The sequence below is a fragment of the Drosophila innubila genome, chromosome X (genome assembly GCF_004354385.1).
Source record: "Drosophila innubila isolate TH190305 chromosome X, UK_Dinn_1.0, whole genome shotgun sequence".
Taxonomy (NCBI): Eukaryota; Metazoa; Arthropoda; class Insecta; order Diptera; family Drosophilidae; genus Drosophila; species Drosophila innubila.
The window spans coordinates 18,910,764-18,927,098 of record NC_047626.1 but is presented as its reverse complement, the minus strand read 5'-3'; the positions used below and the strand labels follow the sequence as shown (position 1 = coordinate 18,927,098).

General features: G+C 37.3%; 1 protein-coding gene and 1 long non-coding RNA gene across 5 annotated transcripts in view; one reads left to right on the top strand and one right to left on the bottom strand.

Annotated features, from left to right (window-relative positions):
* LOC117794146 (homeotic protein female sterile) overlaps positions 1-16,335 on the top strand; it is a 101,756-nt gene that overhangs the window by 21,742 nt on the left and 63,679 nt on the right. The gene's annotated exons all lie outside the window — the stretch shown is intronic.
* LOC117794150 lies at positions 10,261-16,061 on the bottom strand. The gene is made up of 2 exons (XR_004618370.1): positions 16,024-16,061; positions 10,261-11,173 (listed from the first exon to the last, which is right to left on the bottom strand). It is a non-coding gene; the product is annotated as an uncharacterized LOC117794150 (long non-coding RNA).

Below are 16,335 nucleotides of genomic sequence, written 5' to 3'. Positions count from 1 at the left end.
TTTAGTTTTTGGGTATACATAAATCAGTTGGAGTGGAGCAGCTGCCATTCGATTAGCATTTCGACTGCGATTTTGGTTGCCCGAGCGAATATTGCTTTAAAGCAGACACTTTTGCTACCTCTCTCTCTCTCTCTCTCTGTCTCTCTCTGCAGAGGTCTGGCAACGCTGCAACTTATCCAAATGCAATAAACACAAGTTCGATATGCATTATTCGTAACCAAATTTATGGAAATCAAAATAAATCTTAATATGAAGATTAGCTGGACTTTAAAACGAAAATATGTTATAAATAAAGTAACAATGGATATTGATTATAAATAATTTAAGATATATCTTTTTGGTAATTAACGCTATCTATTATTATTTTTATCTATCATCAGCTTCTTTAATTTTTAAAGCAATACAAGCTCCTAAAAGTATGTAACATTTAGTAACATAGTCTTCTCCACTAAAGCCTTTCAGACTAATTTTAAAAGTCAAATAATGATTTAACAAAACTTGGGTGATTAAAATTGGTTGAGATATGACAAAGTAACGAGACTTCAAAGTTAGCTAAAATTGTTCAAGAAAAAAATAAGTAATTGTAGAAAAACCAAAAATAAATTATCTAGATATAGGACTGTCTCTAGCAGGCCAGGAAATAAAAATTCCTGTCAAAATTCCTGTATAAAAAAAAAAACGAAAAAAAATCCTGCCGGTTTTTTTTATAAAGTTTGACGGGAATTTTTATTTCCGGGCCTGCTGGAGTCAGGCCTTATATTGGAAAATAAAAGATCTAGATCAAATATCGAGTTTGATTAAAAAAAAATTGTTCTTTAATTTGAAAACGCAATTACAATTTACAAAATCGATTTGTCGATATTTCGATGCATTTTAAATTACTAGTTAGTACCATTTTTATATTATCGAAGAAAATAATTATATACATTTTTATGCATTTTTTTTTTTTATTTTTAATAATTAATTTTAATTAATGAAAATTTTCTTAAAAATTGTATTTATAGCAACGTATTTTTAAATTTTCTTGCCATTGTATTTTCAGAAGAAAAAGCCATTGAACAACATGGCAAAAAGTGCTTTTCTTGTGTTGAATGAAATTTATTGACGTTTAAGCAATAGAAGCAAATGCATTTCCAATTTTCCAATATTCTACCAACAAAACTAAAATAAAATAAAACTCGTAACTGTCTGGCTCAACAAACTATTAAATTGTCGAAAATTTATTCGAATCCATTAAGAGTTGCATTCGTTTAAACTTTAAAGTTTAGTTGAAATTTTCAAATAAATTTAGTTCAGCATGCTTCAAAGTTTTCCATGTGAAAAAGAGATTTGAGATTTGTATTACATTTGATTTAACCACAATAGGAAATACTTTGGCTAATTAAAGTACAAGTTGAGAAGTTTTTCTTACTAGTTGTTTTGTTACTCGTTACTCGTTATTTGCTGAAAGTTGTTGCGTTTGAACTTCACCGCAGTTAAGTGACTTTCCTTTTCCTATTCGCTTTTTTTTCGTTCCTCTTTGTTTCTTGACTTTGCCACACTTTATGTACACCTGCCTGGGTGTGTGTGTGTGTGTGTGTGAGTATGCTTTACTGTTATCTGTATCTCTGTCTGGTTTATGCTTTAACTCCCTCTCTAAACCAAATGCTGAATGCCCAAAAATTGCAGTTCGAAAGCGACATCTGTCGATGCAAAATGCAAGCACTTGCCGCTCGTGTCTTTGTGTGTGCAAGTGTGTGTGTGTGTGAACAATAAGCCAAAAACCAGGCAGCATACCGAACCCCGGCATTTTGGTATTAACAAACCCGACAACAACAAGAAGAAGAAGAAGATGATGATGAAGAGGGCACGAATCCAGAATGTTGTCGTCGTCGTCCTCGTCGGAGGCGCCTGCCGAAAATTTTCCACGATTTTGGCAACATCCGTGGGAACACAGCGAGTGCTGATTGAATGGCTGCCGCATGTTGCACGTTGTATGTTGCAGGCTGTATGTTGCACGTTAGTTGAGTCCTGTTAGCCGAAGCGCCTCATCATTTCCCATTGTCGTTGTACTCGTCGTTTTGGCCACTTGGCCAAATGACTGGTTCTTTTTTTTCATATGCAGCGCGCGCGCATCGCATGCAACACATGCAACACACACACACATACATACAGCAGTTATCGCTACTCAGAAGACAATGGCATTCAAATGTGCCGAACAGGTGCCACGCCCCCCAAAGAGCAGGCCATAAAACAATTATAGATACTCATTTATTAGCTTCTTGTGACGATTAATAACCCCTCTCTCTCTATTTCTCTCTCTCTACCTCTCTCTCTCTCTTTCACTCTATCCCGACATAAAAACATTACAAACATTTTTCCAAAAACCAATAATATAGTAATAGTAATTACTATGTTACATTTCGTATCTTTTAATGGATTGCAAAATATGTACATTGAATCGCAATTCAAACCCATCTGAAAACAGAAAATATGTTAACAATAATTATGGTCAATACCAGGGAATAACACCGGAATTGAAACCGTAACCGAAAGAATATTCTCTGTCAAGAACCGAATACCGAAACGTTTGTACCGGTTCGATTGTGGCAAAGTTGCTAGGTCAAAGAATTGTCCAACTTTCAACTGTCATAACTTGATGAAAACTGAATAGATTTTCAAACGGAATGTCATTTTGATCATGATTTGGCCTCTAAATTCATTCTGTATTCAATTGATGTTCAATTTGAAAATTTAATTATTTTCGACCAAGATTCGATTTCGATGCTAAGGGTCCCCCCTTTGAAATTTCGAAAATTCAAAATTTTAAATCTTAAGTTTTCACTTTTAATCAACTCCTTATATCGTTATTAGTATAATAGAATATATTAAACTTGATTCTGAGACCTTTCATTTTTTTGTACAAAATCATGGCAAATTGGATAAAAATGTTGACTTGTAAAGTGGCTAAGTCCGCAGTCTGACCAACTTCAAACTGTCATAACTTGATCAAAACTGAACCGATTTTCAAGCGGAATGTCATTTTGGTCTTGATTTGTCCTCTAAATTCGTTCTGCATTCAAATATTATAATATATTTAAAAAAAAAAAAATGTCCTCTAGATTCTACTAGATATTTATTTCGATGCTAAGGGTCCCCCCTTTGAAATTTCGAAAATTCAATATTTTAAATCTCAAGTTTTCACTTTTAATCAACTCCTTATATCGTAATTAGTATAAAAGAATACTTAACACTTGATTCTGAGACCTTCCATATTTTCGTAAAAAATCAATTACATCCTGAAAAAAATGCATAAAAATAATTTTGAACACATTAAGAATTTTAAACTTGAATTTTAGATTGATTTATTTCAGTATATTATGCATTTGTTAATTTTTTTAAATGTTCCACAACGTTTGATGTAAATAAATTATTCTATTTATGCAAGTGACATTAAAGTTATTTAATTACGCAACTGTTAACGTAAGCAATTTTTCGCACCTTTTGACAATTCCGTAATTTCACAAGATTATGTTAATCACCCAAATCCTTAAATGACAATTTAAATACGGAACGTGAACGTCAGATGATTAAAGTATTATTTCATATTAACATTTAACGTAACGTAACGTAATTAAAGCTAGATTATACTAATCTATACTTCGCCCGAAGTTCTCGCCGAAGTGACAAAAAATGACATAAAACGAGCCCGTATGGCAATCAATTGTGACGGCGCCAATTTGGCAAATATCATCTCCTCGAATTGACCAATATAATTCTAAAGTTCAAATAAATTTAATCAAGAAACAGAATCGAAGTTTTTCTTGTAGAAAAAAAAAGGAGAGCCTTCTACTGACTACTTTTGATCCACCTTGTATCCACAGTATCATAACCTATTACGTAAAATAACGTAACATAAATACCTAATAAAAACATAAGCTTGAAATATTAGTTACTTGACTTAAATAACTTTATTCTTGACCTACAATATACAACATAACATAAAGTAAATAACACTAGGTTACAGCTTAAATCTAACATGAAAAAAGCTTAAGTTTGTTGCCAAGTGTAAGTAATTGAAGTGCGTATGAAGGCATAACTTTGACTCCTAAGCTAATACCTATACTTTGGCCTATTTACGTAACTCTTGACTTAAGTCCTTTAACGTAACGTAAACGTAATTAAAATAATTAAAGTAATTGACAACGATTACCTGTCTTCATTTACGTAAGTCAATAGTATCATAACCTATATCACGTAACGTAATTGAAGTGCATATCAGCTTTAGATGCTGAACCATGGAACAAACGTTAGTGCTTGCAACCTAGACGCACGACACTCGAAGCAGCTGCCACACGACTAAAAGAATCTCTCTCTCAGCTGGCTTTGGCCATCAAAGTAAAAGTTAAATTGTCAGCTAAGTGTAAAGAGAGAGGGTAGAAAAAAAGGAGATGGCAAAAAAAAAACCGTTGCCTACTTAGCAGCGTGTGCAAAGCGAGCTTTAAAAAGCTTCAGGGCAAATGAAAAAATTACATAGGAAAAGGATAAAAACTTCGCCGCGATGCAGCTGCTTCCAGCTGCTGTTTCACCTGTTTCTGTCTCGCTTTGGCACGTTTATAAATCAGTTATTTTTCATTTTTATAACCTGTGTTCTTCTATTCCTTTTCTGCGACCTCCATCAATATTGAAGCTGCATAAATTTGCAGCTTGGCAACCCTATCAGCACTTCATTAGCCCGGCTAGGTTCTTAGTTGTTGTGGAATGTTGTTGTTGTTGTGGATTGTTGTTGTTGTTGTTGCGGCTTGCAGTTGCATGTGTTGATGAGCTGCTTTTATTTCATTTTTTACTATTTCTTCTTGTTATTATTATTTTGCATAGTTGAACATATGGAGAGTCCTTTTGGGCTAGCACTTCTCTTGCTCTCTTCCCCTCCCCAACACACACACACACACTCTCTCTCTCTCGCTTTAACGCACTCTCTCTTTCTCTGCTTTGCTATCTATCTTCGTGCTGTTGCTGATGTCTCTTTCGCTGTATTGCACTTTTGCAGTAGGCCATCTCGCTTTGACTTTAGTCAACAAACTGCAGTGCAATCTTTGTCCCGGGTAAAAGCCAACGTTGCCACATCTCCATCTACCGTCAACAGCAACAACAGCAACAACAACAACAACAATTGCGTCGACAGCAACAGCTCAGAGTCATGAGTTTTAAACGGCTGCTTCCTGGTTGTTCCGATTGCTGCATGCTGCATGCTGCAGGCTCCCCCATTCGCTGCAACACGCAACGTCCTCGTCCTCGTCGTTGTCGTTGACGCTGTCGTACTCGGCACGAAGCTCAAAACTTCCAATATTCCTGTCCTGTCCTGTCCTGTCGTTGTCTGTGTGTGTGTGTGTGTGTGCGTTTTATTAAATGTACATCTCCCAAAAATTCAACGAGCCGAGTCGAGGTCTCCTGTCTGCAACTGCTCCTCCTCCTCCTGCCTCCTTCATTCCCTCTAGTGTTGCAACCCCTCTTAACTATACCCCATACCTCGAAAAAACCCCCTTCTCCAACCCGCTCTCAGTCATCTCTTCATACGCGTTGTCGCGCTATACGCTTCGGACTCGCAACATTCTCGTCCTCGTCCTCGTCGTCGTCGTCGTTTGTCGTTTTGGGCCACACGTTTCACGACCAAAAATGTTCAGATTCTATTTAGACCATAACTCAAGCGCCCACGCACAACGACAACGACGACGACGACGACGACGCCAAACCAAACGACCAACCAACCAACCAACCAACCGACCGACCGACCAAACGACCGACCAACCAACCGACCGACCAAAAAGCGAACCGATCCGACCCCTTTTAGACCCGGCTAAAATACAGCAGCTTCCAGGGCATCGGTGTTTACCCTTTTGTATCGTATCGGTAGCGTGTTGCAGTCATTGCCATTGCCACTTAAAGGTTCGTCGTGCCTCGTTCTGTAGTATTCTGTAGACGCTCGCGCGAATTTCGTCTATTTTCCCCCTATAAAGTCTATTCTAGTCGGCCTAGACCCTGAGACACACTAGACCCGGCCCCAACCCAATCAAGAAGTTTTATATATATAATATTATATAAAAAATTTGGAAAACTTTTGTGTTCTCACATCATCATTATTATCATCATTATCATTAAACGCTGCATCGTGTTCGTGCTCGTATTCGTGTTCGTATTCGTGTTCGGTTTCGGTCATTGTGACTCCTCAATGAGTATGATACTAAGAAATCTACTGGTAAATATTAATTACCAAGCTCATTTATTTCCTATATTACGTTATTCTTGCTGTACCTTAATTTTTTTTAAATTATTTTTTTTTGTGATTGTGAATGTTTGTGAGTGAATGTTGTGTCATTCATTCATTCGGTGGCAACAAGTGGATTTCTCTAGCTCTTTCGAAAACTCTAGAAATCATAAAAATTGTAAAAATAAAATCACATCTGGAATTCGAAATTTATTGAAATCCGATAATTGTTTTGGATCTAGTATCTACGAAAATCGAATAGTAGTTGTACCATAATAACTATAAAGTTGATGTCATCAAAGTTTTAATTCCAATCGTTTCTATTAACTAATTCATTAGATTAGGCTTATTATACCGAAATTTTTATACAACTAAAATGCAAATACATTTTTTTTAACGGTTTTTAATTTAAATCATAAAGTGCATTGGGATAAATTACAAAAATTCTATAAAAATATTTATACTACTCCCTCATTTCCTCAATCGTGCAATCGTATAATTTACCTGATTAAATAAAGGTAGCTTAGCAAAAATCTGATACTTTTATTTATTAATCACTATTCATAAATTCTTTCCGTGTTTTTTTTTTAATTCAATCTTTCCTAATAGTTTTTTTATTTATTGGAAAAGTCAAGCTCCCATATTAAAATGTATTTAAATATGATAGTTTAAGTCAGAAATAAAATATATAAAATACTTTTTAAGCTTTCAATACAACATTAAAAATTTTATTATTCCTTGTGAGTTTCTAATGCCAATCAGTTTCTATTAACTGTCTAATTTGATTAGATAACACGACTGAATACTTAATATGAGTAAAATAATGTTTAACTAGTTTTTTATAATTTTTAAATTTGAAAAACAAAGGGGGTAATGGGGAACAGAGAAAGCACAGTATGAATCAGTTATTTATTTTAAAAATATTAATGATTTCTAAATTATTAAAAAAAAAATGTGTTAAGCTTAACAAACAAAAACAATGCCACTGCTTTTTTCAACTAGGTATCCCAAAAAAATTGAATTTAAGAATTTATAAAAATTATTCTTAAAAAAAATTAATTGGATAAATGAGAAAGTTCCAGATATACTATCTTTGACAGGGGTAACCTGGGAGAATAGCTTCAAATTTTCATTTTGTTTAAGATCATACAATTATATTACATCTTATTGTTTGCTTGATTGGAAAAAAATAAATAAACAGCCGGCTTGAAATGAAGAATATTGTTATAAAATTTTTTTAGCCGAATCAACTTGAAGAGAAATATTTAAAGAACACAATCTTAAGAATTTTTCTGTTATTTTAAGAATTTAGGTTCTCGACGAATAAAAGTGAAGATACCTATTTTTGCTAGTGTATTCTATTTAGAATTCACCTGATGATTGTGATGATATTGTTAAACCTCTTATGCCCCGGTCAGACGAGCGTTTATTCACCGACACTTTTTGCTGAAAAACTGTCAGTTGTCGTGTGAACACACAAAATTTGACAGCGTCGGTTTTTGACCGACTCTCACCTATTTCCATCGGTTTTTCGGTGTCGGTCAAATGTTCAAGCATATTTGAAATTGTTCAAAGTGTGACCAGACTCTGTGAAAACAAAAACCGCTGGGATTTTTGTTTGACATCCGATGTGTCGGTTAAAAAGTGCCCGTCTGAACTAGGCATTACGAAATTCTTCTTAAGCGTTTAACTTTCAATCATAAATCAAAGGGTATTCATAAGTCGTGTAGTTTTAAGTTTTTCTTTGTTAATCTGTGTCAGATTGAAAAGTTACAAACGCAGCTCAGTTGTCAACTGGAGAATAAGTTTAGAAACAGGAAGATGGAGAGGGAGAGAAAAAAGAAGCGAGGAAGGCAGGACAACTTTGAAAACCAGTTCATGGATCATTTTATTGATAGATGCACTTTCTTAATATCTATGAGTCAGTGTTTGAGTGTGTGTGTGTGTGTGTGTGTGTGTGTGTTGGCTCATGTGTGATTCTGGAACCTGATTGTGATTCTAATGCCAATGCAGTTGGCCATCTAAACTACAGAGCAGCTAACATATTAACATTTGGCTTAAACACATACACACATGCAAAGCTGCGATGACATGCTCACACACATACATACATACATACGCAGTCAGCACACACCAGGTCCTTATTTCAAAGCAGAGCTCTCTGCCTGCGCCTTGAAGCATTTCATCATGCACACACACACACTCATACACACGTGCACAAAGTCTATGGACAGCGATACTGCCAACCTTCACACACCATACCAAAAAAGCCCCCATCTCTCCACTACACACCCCCTTCTCTACAACCCCCCCCCCCCTCACCATCACCACGCTTCCTTTAGCTATCCGCTGCCCACTACTTTGCTGCTTTTCCTTTTATTTTGCGTGGCTCATTCGCTGTGTTGAGTTTGTTGATTTTTTTTTTCTATTGCTGCTGCTGCTGCCGCTGTCGCTGCGTTGCTGTTGGCGTTGACGTCGACTGCGGCTGCTACTTGCTTTTGCTGTTGCTGGCTGCGCGCACAAACACATACACAATGCCTCATGTATATACAACATTCCTCAGTACTTGAAGCGCCTCCGGAAGTGATGGTTTTCATCTGCCGCTCGTCGCATTTGCAGCAGCTGCTTTAATAATAAGCCAAAAAGCAGCAGTCAGCTCCCCCAACTCCCAAACAGAGCAAAAACAAAAAAAAAAACCAAATAGAATAGAACAGCTATCTAGTATCTTTGTCGCGCAGTGTTTGTTGTTGTTTTTGTTTTTGGAATGCGCAGCAAACGATACGCCAGCGATTTAAGTCGCATTGTCGTCGGCGCTGGAAAATCGGTGAGCTAATATCCAAATTAAATTTACAAGTTGAGCCCCCAAAAGGCAAAGTGTGACCACAAGCAATAAAATTACAAATCAAACAATCAAAAAAAATAAAAGCATAACATGAGAGAAAAAAAACACACACACAAAGAGAGCAAGCAAGAAGCAAACTAGCAACAACAAGAGCAACAGCAAACGGTGCAAACATGCGCGAGAGGCGAGCAAACGAGAGAGTGAGCGTACGCTTTTCAACTCACGCGCTCGCTCTCGCTCTGTTACTCTCTTACGGTCTCTCGCTGGTATTTTGGTCTCTCGCTGTGTTGCTGTGCTTTTTTTTTCGTTTCGTTTAAGCTGTCGCTGTTGTCGTTTGCTGTTGCCGCTGTGCGCCTGTTACATTCTGTAGACTGCAGCGTCATTGCAGCGACGCTGGCCTCATTGTCGACGTCGCGTCGACCGCATCAGGGGCTGGCCAACCAACCGAGCGACCGTCCGACAGCCTAACACAATAACCACCGTAACAACAACAACAGCAACAACATTATTACCATTAAAATGTATCATAGCAAAAAAAAATTCTTTAAAACGTGCGGAAGGCACGAGAAAACCACAACAGCAACACCAAGCACACACACACACACACACACTTGAAAGATGCTCATGTGCAAGTGTGTGCGAATGAAAGAGATAGAGCGAGAGAGTGACTGTTGCTATTGCTGCTGCTCTGCTGTGGTTGCTTATTGTTTTACAGGCCGCTTGGGGGCGCTAATTTGTAATGTGAAGCTTAGTTTTGATATGTGTGCACAGTAAAGATTGCCCAAGTGTGTAAACTACAAGACTTTATGGTTAATAAATGACAGCCTAGTTGACTTTCATGAAGACATGCACAGTGAACCAATAATGTTTACATACAGCTGCAATTTTTTACTTATTGTTGGTAAAAAAAAATTTAAACCCCAATAAAATTATAATAATTTATAGGAATTTTCTTTAAATCAGTTTAAATTTGAATAAGTGTAGTAAAATTAGTAGTATTAAGCAGATTTAGATGCCAAAGTAAAGACAATAAATTAAATCAAGATACTTTGATTTTTTACGCCAACAAAGTACAAAATTGCTGCTGTAAAAAGACATTTGTGGTACCCTGTATTATTTACCTTCAGTAGCTCTCAACTTTTACTATAAACCAAAATACAACTAAAAATCTAAATTTAAATTTGAAAAAATTTAACAACAAATTTAATTTGCATTACAGATCTCGCACAATTAACATATACATTTATCCACACAGCTATTAAAACCTTTAACCAATTAATTCATGTGGAATTCTATGCAGATTTGTGTACAGATTTTAAATACATTTTTTATAATACATTATTTAACAAGCCAAGAACTTAATAATGTGCTTGTCACTTTATGCAGTGTACACTGTCCATTTGCCTGCGATGATAAATTGATCAATTTGAATGGCAATTGACGCTGGTTGTCGATATGGAACAAGCGAGCAGTTTAAAATATTTATCGCATTGTAAATATGGTGATATGTATCTACATAGTTGGACTGTTCGCCCACTGTTTGGTTTAAAATTTCCAATGGATAAATTGGTTTACTGTTTTTTTTTTTTTTTCGTGTGTGCGTGTGTGTGTGTCGCAATATGTGCACACACACAGAGAAACATTTAGATTCGCCATTTGTATTCGCTGTTTTTACTAGTACTTTGCTGTGTTGTTTGTTCTCGGCTTGATGGAGCTCGGGTGTCGGTCGGACGGTCGGTCGTTCGATTATAGTACGATGGTGAATTCGCATTTGTTTCGTTTGTGTTTGCCTTCTCTTGTTTTCTCAACACCCAGCAGTTGGCATACGCGCCATACAACAAAATTTCGCTCATAAACAGTGTGTAGGTAAATATAATCATTCGATTTCTTTATCTAAACGACATGGTATAATATAACATTGAGGTGGGGTCTATTAAAGTGCTCGACCAAGTATTTAAAATGTGCACACAACAAATGAATCTTAAAAGCTGTTGTAAACCGACAAGCTGAATAAGCAGCAAGTAAAGCGATATCGATATAACGAGAACCACTTGCTAAGCTGACCGAAATATTATAACAGTCTCTCTCTCCCATGCATTTCGTATGCGTGTTTGTGAGAGAGCGGTGATTGCACAGGGTTGTCGAGTTGTCACTAGCACAATAGCAGCTGATATAACCATAGTTTATAGATTTAAATCAAAAAGTATTAAATGCCAATGCTTAACTAATAACAGTAAAAAATTAAAGCGCTAGCATGACATGCATTAATTTATTACTGTTAATTTGCAGAGATTGCGTTAGCATTTAACAGCTCGACAGCCCTGTTATGTCGCTCTTATAAGACACTATTCTCTGTCACTGTCACTGTATGTTGCTCTGTCTCTGTCTCTCTCTCAGGCCGGCCGGTTGTCGGCTGACGAGTAGCAGAACATTTGACGTCGCAGCGCTGCCTGCTGCTGCTTGCTGCTCTGCCTGTTTGCCTGTTAAATTGGCGGTTACACGCGCGCGTCAGGTACGCTGCCAACCAGATTTTTGCGCCGTTCCCCATTCGCTTTTTTTTTTTTTTTTGCGGAATATTCAGCTGGTGTGGTGGCTGCTGCCGCTGCTGCTCTTTATGTGGCTTGCGTGGGTTCGGGATCGGGTTTTCGGCTCGGTGGTTGCGCTGCTTGCTTTTCACTTTGTCTTTGTCTCTGTCTCTGTTGGTTGCCGTTTTAATATTGGCTTTGCCCGCTGCGCTGCTGCTGTTGCTGCCTTCGTGTCTTGCTGCTTATCAGCCGCAGCAAGTTTATCGATTATTTTTATTTTTTTTACGTCTTTCACTGTTGTCGTTTTGTTTTTCTTTTGCGCTCTGCTCTCTGCTCTCTTTACATGGTGTGTTGTGCGCTCTTTGGTATCGTCGCTGTGCTGCTGATTGCTGTGCGCCTGTTCTTTCCCTCGAATATCGAATCTCGATTTCGATGAGATTTTATTACTGCCGTTTACAGCGACCGTTTCCTGATAGACACCACGGCCATTTCAATTTTGTATTTTTTTTTTTTTAAATGCCTTTGGTTTTGGTTTGTGCTTTGTGTGTACATTTCAAATTATTTATTTATTATATAGATTACGATTCTTGCTTTCTTTACGCGCGCTTGCCTGTCATGGTCTCTCGCCGGAGACTCGTTGGCATTGTTGTTGTAGTTGTTGTTGTTATCGTCTCGTTGACTCGCTCGTGCACTTACCTTCACCACATCAACTCACCACGACTGCATACATACATGTGTGCATGAATGGTGTGTGGTGTGTTGGGGGAATGGTGTGGAGGAGGGGGGTGCCGGCGCCTGCTGTTCAGCTTGATTTCATCATTTACCATATTTAATTCCATTTAAATGAAAATGAACTGAAACCGATTACAATCGTCGACGCCGACGCCCCAGACTCGAGCCAGACACCCAGACCCAGTCAGTGGAGTCCCGGGCCGAGCCGGGCCGCCGCTGCGCGTGCAAGCGACACGCCATGCAGCCAGCAACTGAAATGATAACACGACCAACGGCAACGAACCCCAACAACAGCAGCAGCAGCAGCAGTCGCCGCAGCAGCAGAGCAACAAGCAGCAGGCAGAAGGCGGGCAGAGCAGAGCAGCATTCACAGAGCGGGCATCAACACAACAACAACAACAACAGCAACCGCCACTCAACTGTCAAGTGCTTTGCTTGCCTAGCCAAAGCAGCGTGTGAAATATTTCCTACACACACCACTACACCAACACACACATACACTACGCAAAAAAAAGCAAAAAAAAAGCAAGCAAGCCGAAACCCGAAGAAAAAAAACAACGACACGGAGCGACCGACAAAATTGCAAAGCTCTCAAAGCAATGTCGGTGGCAGCAGCAGCGGCGTCGTCTTTGAATGAATGCTCAAACAGCAACACAAACAACACACACAGATACATGCACACATACACACAAGCGTACGACGGGAGACACAGCACAAATCCGAAACCAGAACACATGATTAGCCTAGTAAAATGAAACGAGCGTCGCGTCGCGTCGCTGCTGCAGCGACAAGATGCGGGAGCGCACTTTTGAGTCAGTGAGCAAAGCTTTTTAGCGCTCTCACTGTAGTGCTAAATACAGTGGGACCACAAGTTCAATTGCATTAACCAAACATTTTTGTTTATTTTTTATTTTTTTTTAATTTTTATTGATGATGATTTTAATTTTATTGTATACGATTTAAAGAAAAAAATTTAAACAAAACGTACAGTTTGTCAATTAGTTGTTTTCAAAACAAAAAGAGGCACACAAATGCTACTTTCAGTTAAAAACGGACTAGTATAGGCACTTTTCCAATATTTTTTTTTTGTACAGATCTATAGAATATAGTAATGTATTACTTAAAGATAAAACAAAAAAAAAAAAATTAAATAATAAATAAATAAAACCTATAACAAAATTAAAACCAGAAAAACATTATTTGGAAAATTTTATACTGTCAAATTGTTTACTGTTTGCAAAAATGGCGTAGTAAAAATTAAATTTTGAGAAAAAATAATTAAATATTTAGTATTTTTGCCTCTATGTTCGCTGAAAAGGGCTTGCAAAAATTCGAATGGAATTTGCTAAGATTTTTAATGCATACATAGATTATACTTGACAGTTGCTTGGCATACTGTAATACAAATACGTTTAAATTATATTTTATTGCAATATGCATTATTAAATATTATTTTTCAAGAAATATTCTTGATTTAATCTAAAATGATAAAATATATAGTATTTAAGGTGAAATATATGAATAAACATGGTTATTGATCTACTTAACTGAAATGAGATGTTAGTACCACTGTGCAGGGCCCCCACTGCTATGTGTGCGTAATTGAAAACCGGTTGCACTGTTTACCGACATTTTCCGCTACACTGCGACATAGAGATGGGGAAACAGAGAGAGAGAGAGAGAGAAAGAGAAAAACGAGCGACTGACCGACCATAGGAAGGTCGTCATCGTCGTTGAGCCGAACAAGTGCTCGTGTATGTCTCTATGCCTCGTGTCGCGTCGCCTCGTCAGCCATAACCGGAAGGTCGCCTTTACCACAACATTTATTATGGAAAAATCGCGTAATCACTGTCGTATCACATTTTTTTTTTTTGCAGTCATCGTTGTCGTTGTCGGCGTCGTCGTGTTGTCGACGTCGTCATCGTCTTCGTTGCTGCTGCTAACAGTCTGTCTGTGTATGTGTGTATGTGTGTGCGAGTGTGTTGGTTTTATTTTTAGCAGCAGACGCCGCTTGCCAACTTCAAACTTGTTGCAAGTTGTTGGTTGCGTGTTTGATGAACAAAATTTGACTTAACTTTTATATTAAAGCTCCCTACTTTTTTTTTTTGGCCTCCGACTTGTTTTGCGTGTGTGTGTGTGTGTGTCTGTGTTTGCTTGCATATGTATGTATGTGCATAATTTGGCTTGGTTTTCATTTCATTCTCATTTGGAGGATTTTTGACTAATTTTGTTGTTTGCGTTTTTTGCCAAAAAAGATGCTTTTTTCTTGTGTATGCAAAGCTCTTTGTGTGCTCTTTGATTTCTCACCTTTGCCGAAATAACCAAAACTTCCAGGCTGAAAGCTAGCACCCTGCTGCCCTCCAATTTACTCACCCCTTCTCTGTAGACGAGGCTGACTCTCCAAAACACTGGTACCGTTTTTAATAATAGAAACATTGGGTCACCTTTTATTTGATTACATTTGTAATTTGGAACTAATACCATGAATTTCACATATTACATCGATCTCAGATTATAGAATAAATTATTCCCATCATATTTGATGGGAAAACTCAATAAATGGGTGCATTTTTAAAAACATTATAAATCTAGAACTTTTTCTTACCTTTTCAGATTTCAATTGGAAATTTTGAATTATTTTATTTATTTGTTTATTCAGAATCATAATTTATATTTTAAATTGAAATGCCTTTACTTTTTGGTCGAGTAAATATAGCAAATGAATAAATCAAAAATATATAATCGATTTAATAGGCTTGTAACAAAAAGAAGAAATTACTTTTTCTTAAATTAATTATTTTTTTAAATTGGTTTTTAAAATTTATTTTTCTTACATTTATTTTTCGTTTCCGATTTTATAGGTTCGTGACAAAAACAAGTAAATACTTTCAATTTAATTTCGTTGTTTTAGTTTTTATTAAATTTATTTTTTCTTATTATTTCTCATAAATTTAGAAATCAAGTCTATGTTAACATTAAATGAATACATGAAAAATATTATTTGGTACACTTTCTGCCCATAAACTCTGGTACATAATATTTTCATCAAGTGGCATCCGTGCCCAGATATTCCAATGCATATTATTTGGTTGGGCTTTTCAAATGGAGGGTCTGCAAGGTTGCCAGAGTTCGCATTAGCTGTCGGCTCTTTTGGGGGTTGTGCTTCCCAGAGGTTCGCCATACATACTATACTTACATGTTTGTGTGCGTGTGTTTTTTTTTTTTTGTTGCTGTTGCCTTTTAGTTTTCTGTGTTTCTGCAACATGCTGAAAACATGGAAACGGCACCTTGCTGCATATTGTGGGTCTGTCCATTTTCTTACTGCATTTTGCACTGGAATGTTGTGTGTGCATTGGAAGGCCAGTTGCATGTTGCATGCACATGCACCAGACTCACACACACACTCACACACATAGAAAGAGCGAAAGAGAGAGAGAGAGACAGATATATATATATATATATATATACATATATAGGCATTGGCAACAGAGTCACAGACTCCGATACCGATACCGACTGCGACTCCGACTTCGGCTCTGTCTGAGGCCATGGGCCAAATCCGGGGCCTGTTCCTGTTTGTTGTTGATGATTTGCAAAGTGGATTTTGTGTATTTGACGATTGTTCGACTTGCAGCAGTTGTTGGTATTGCAAAACTGGTTACTCTTAGCCGCTTGGCAACTTGGCAACTTGCACTCTCTCTTTCTCTCTCTCTCTCTCTCTCTTGGGGCGGCATCGGACTCAGTCTCTTATATATTTATAAATATACCTATATATACGGGTGTGTGTCTGTGTTAACCCTTTTTGCTATGTACGGCCTGCCACTGTGGTCGCTCTGTGCACTTCCTTACCCAATACACGCTTACTCACACACACACACACACAGACACGTCTACTGTACATAAACATATCATGTACAATCTCTGTTTTTTTTACTGGTTTTTTTTTTATATATTTTTACTCATCTTTACCACTTGGGTCAATCATTCACGCT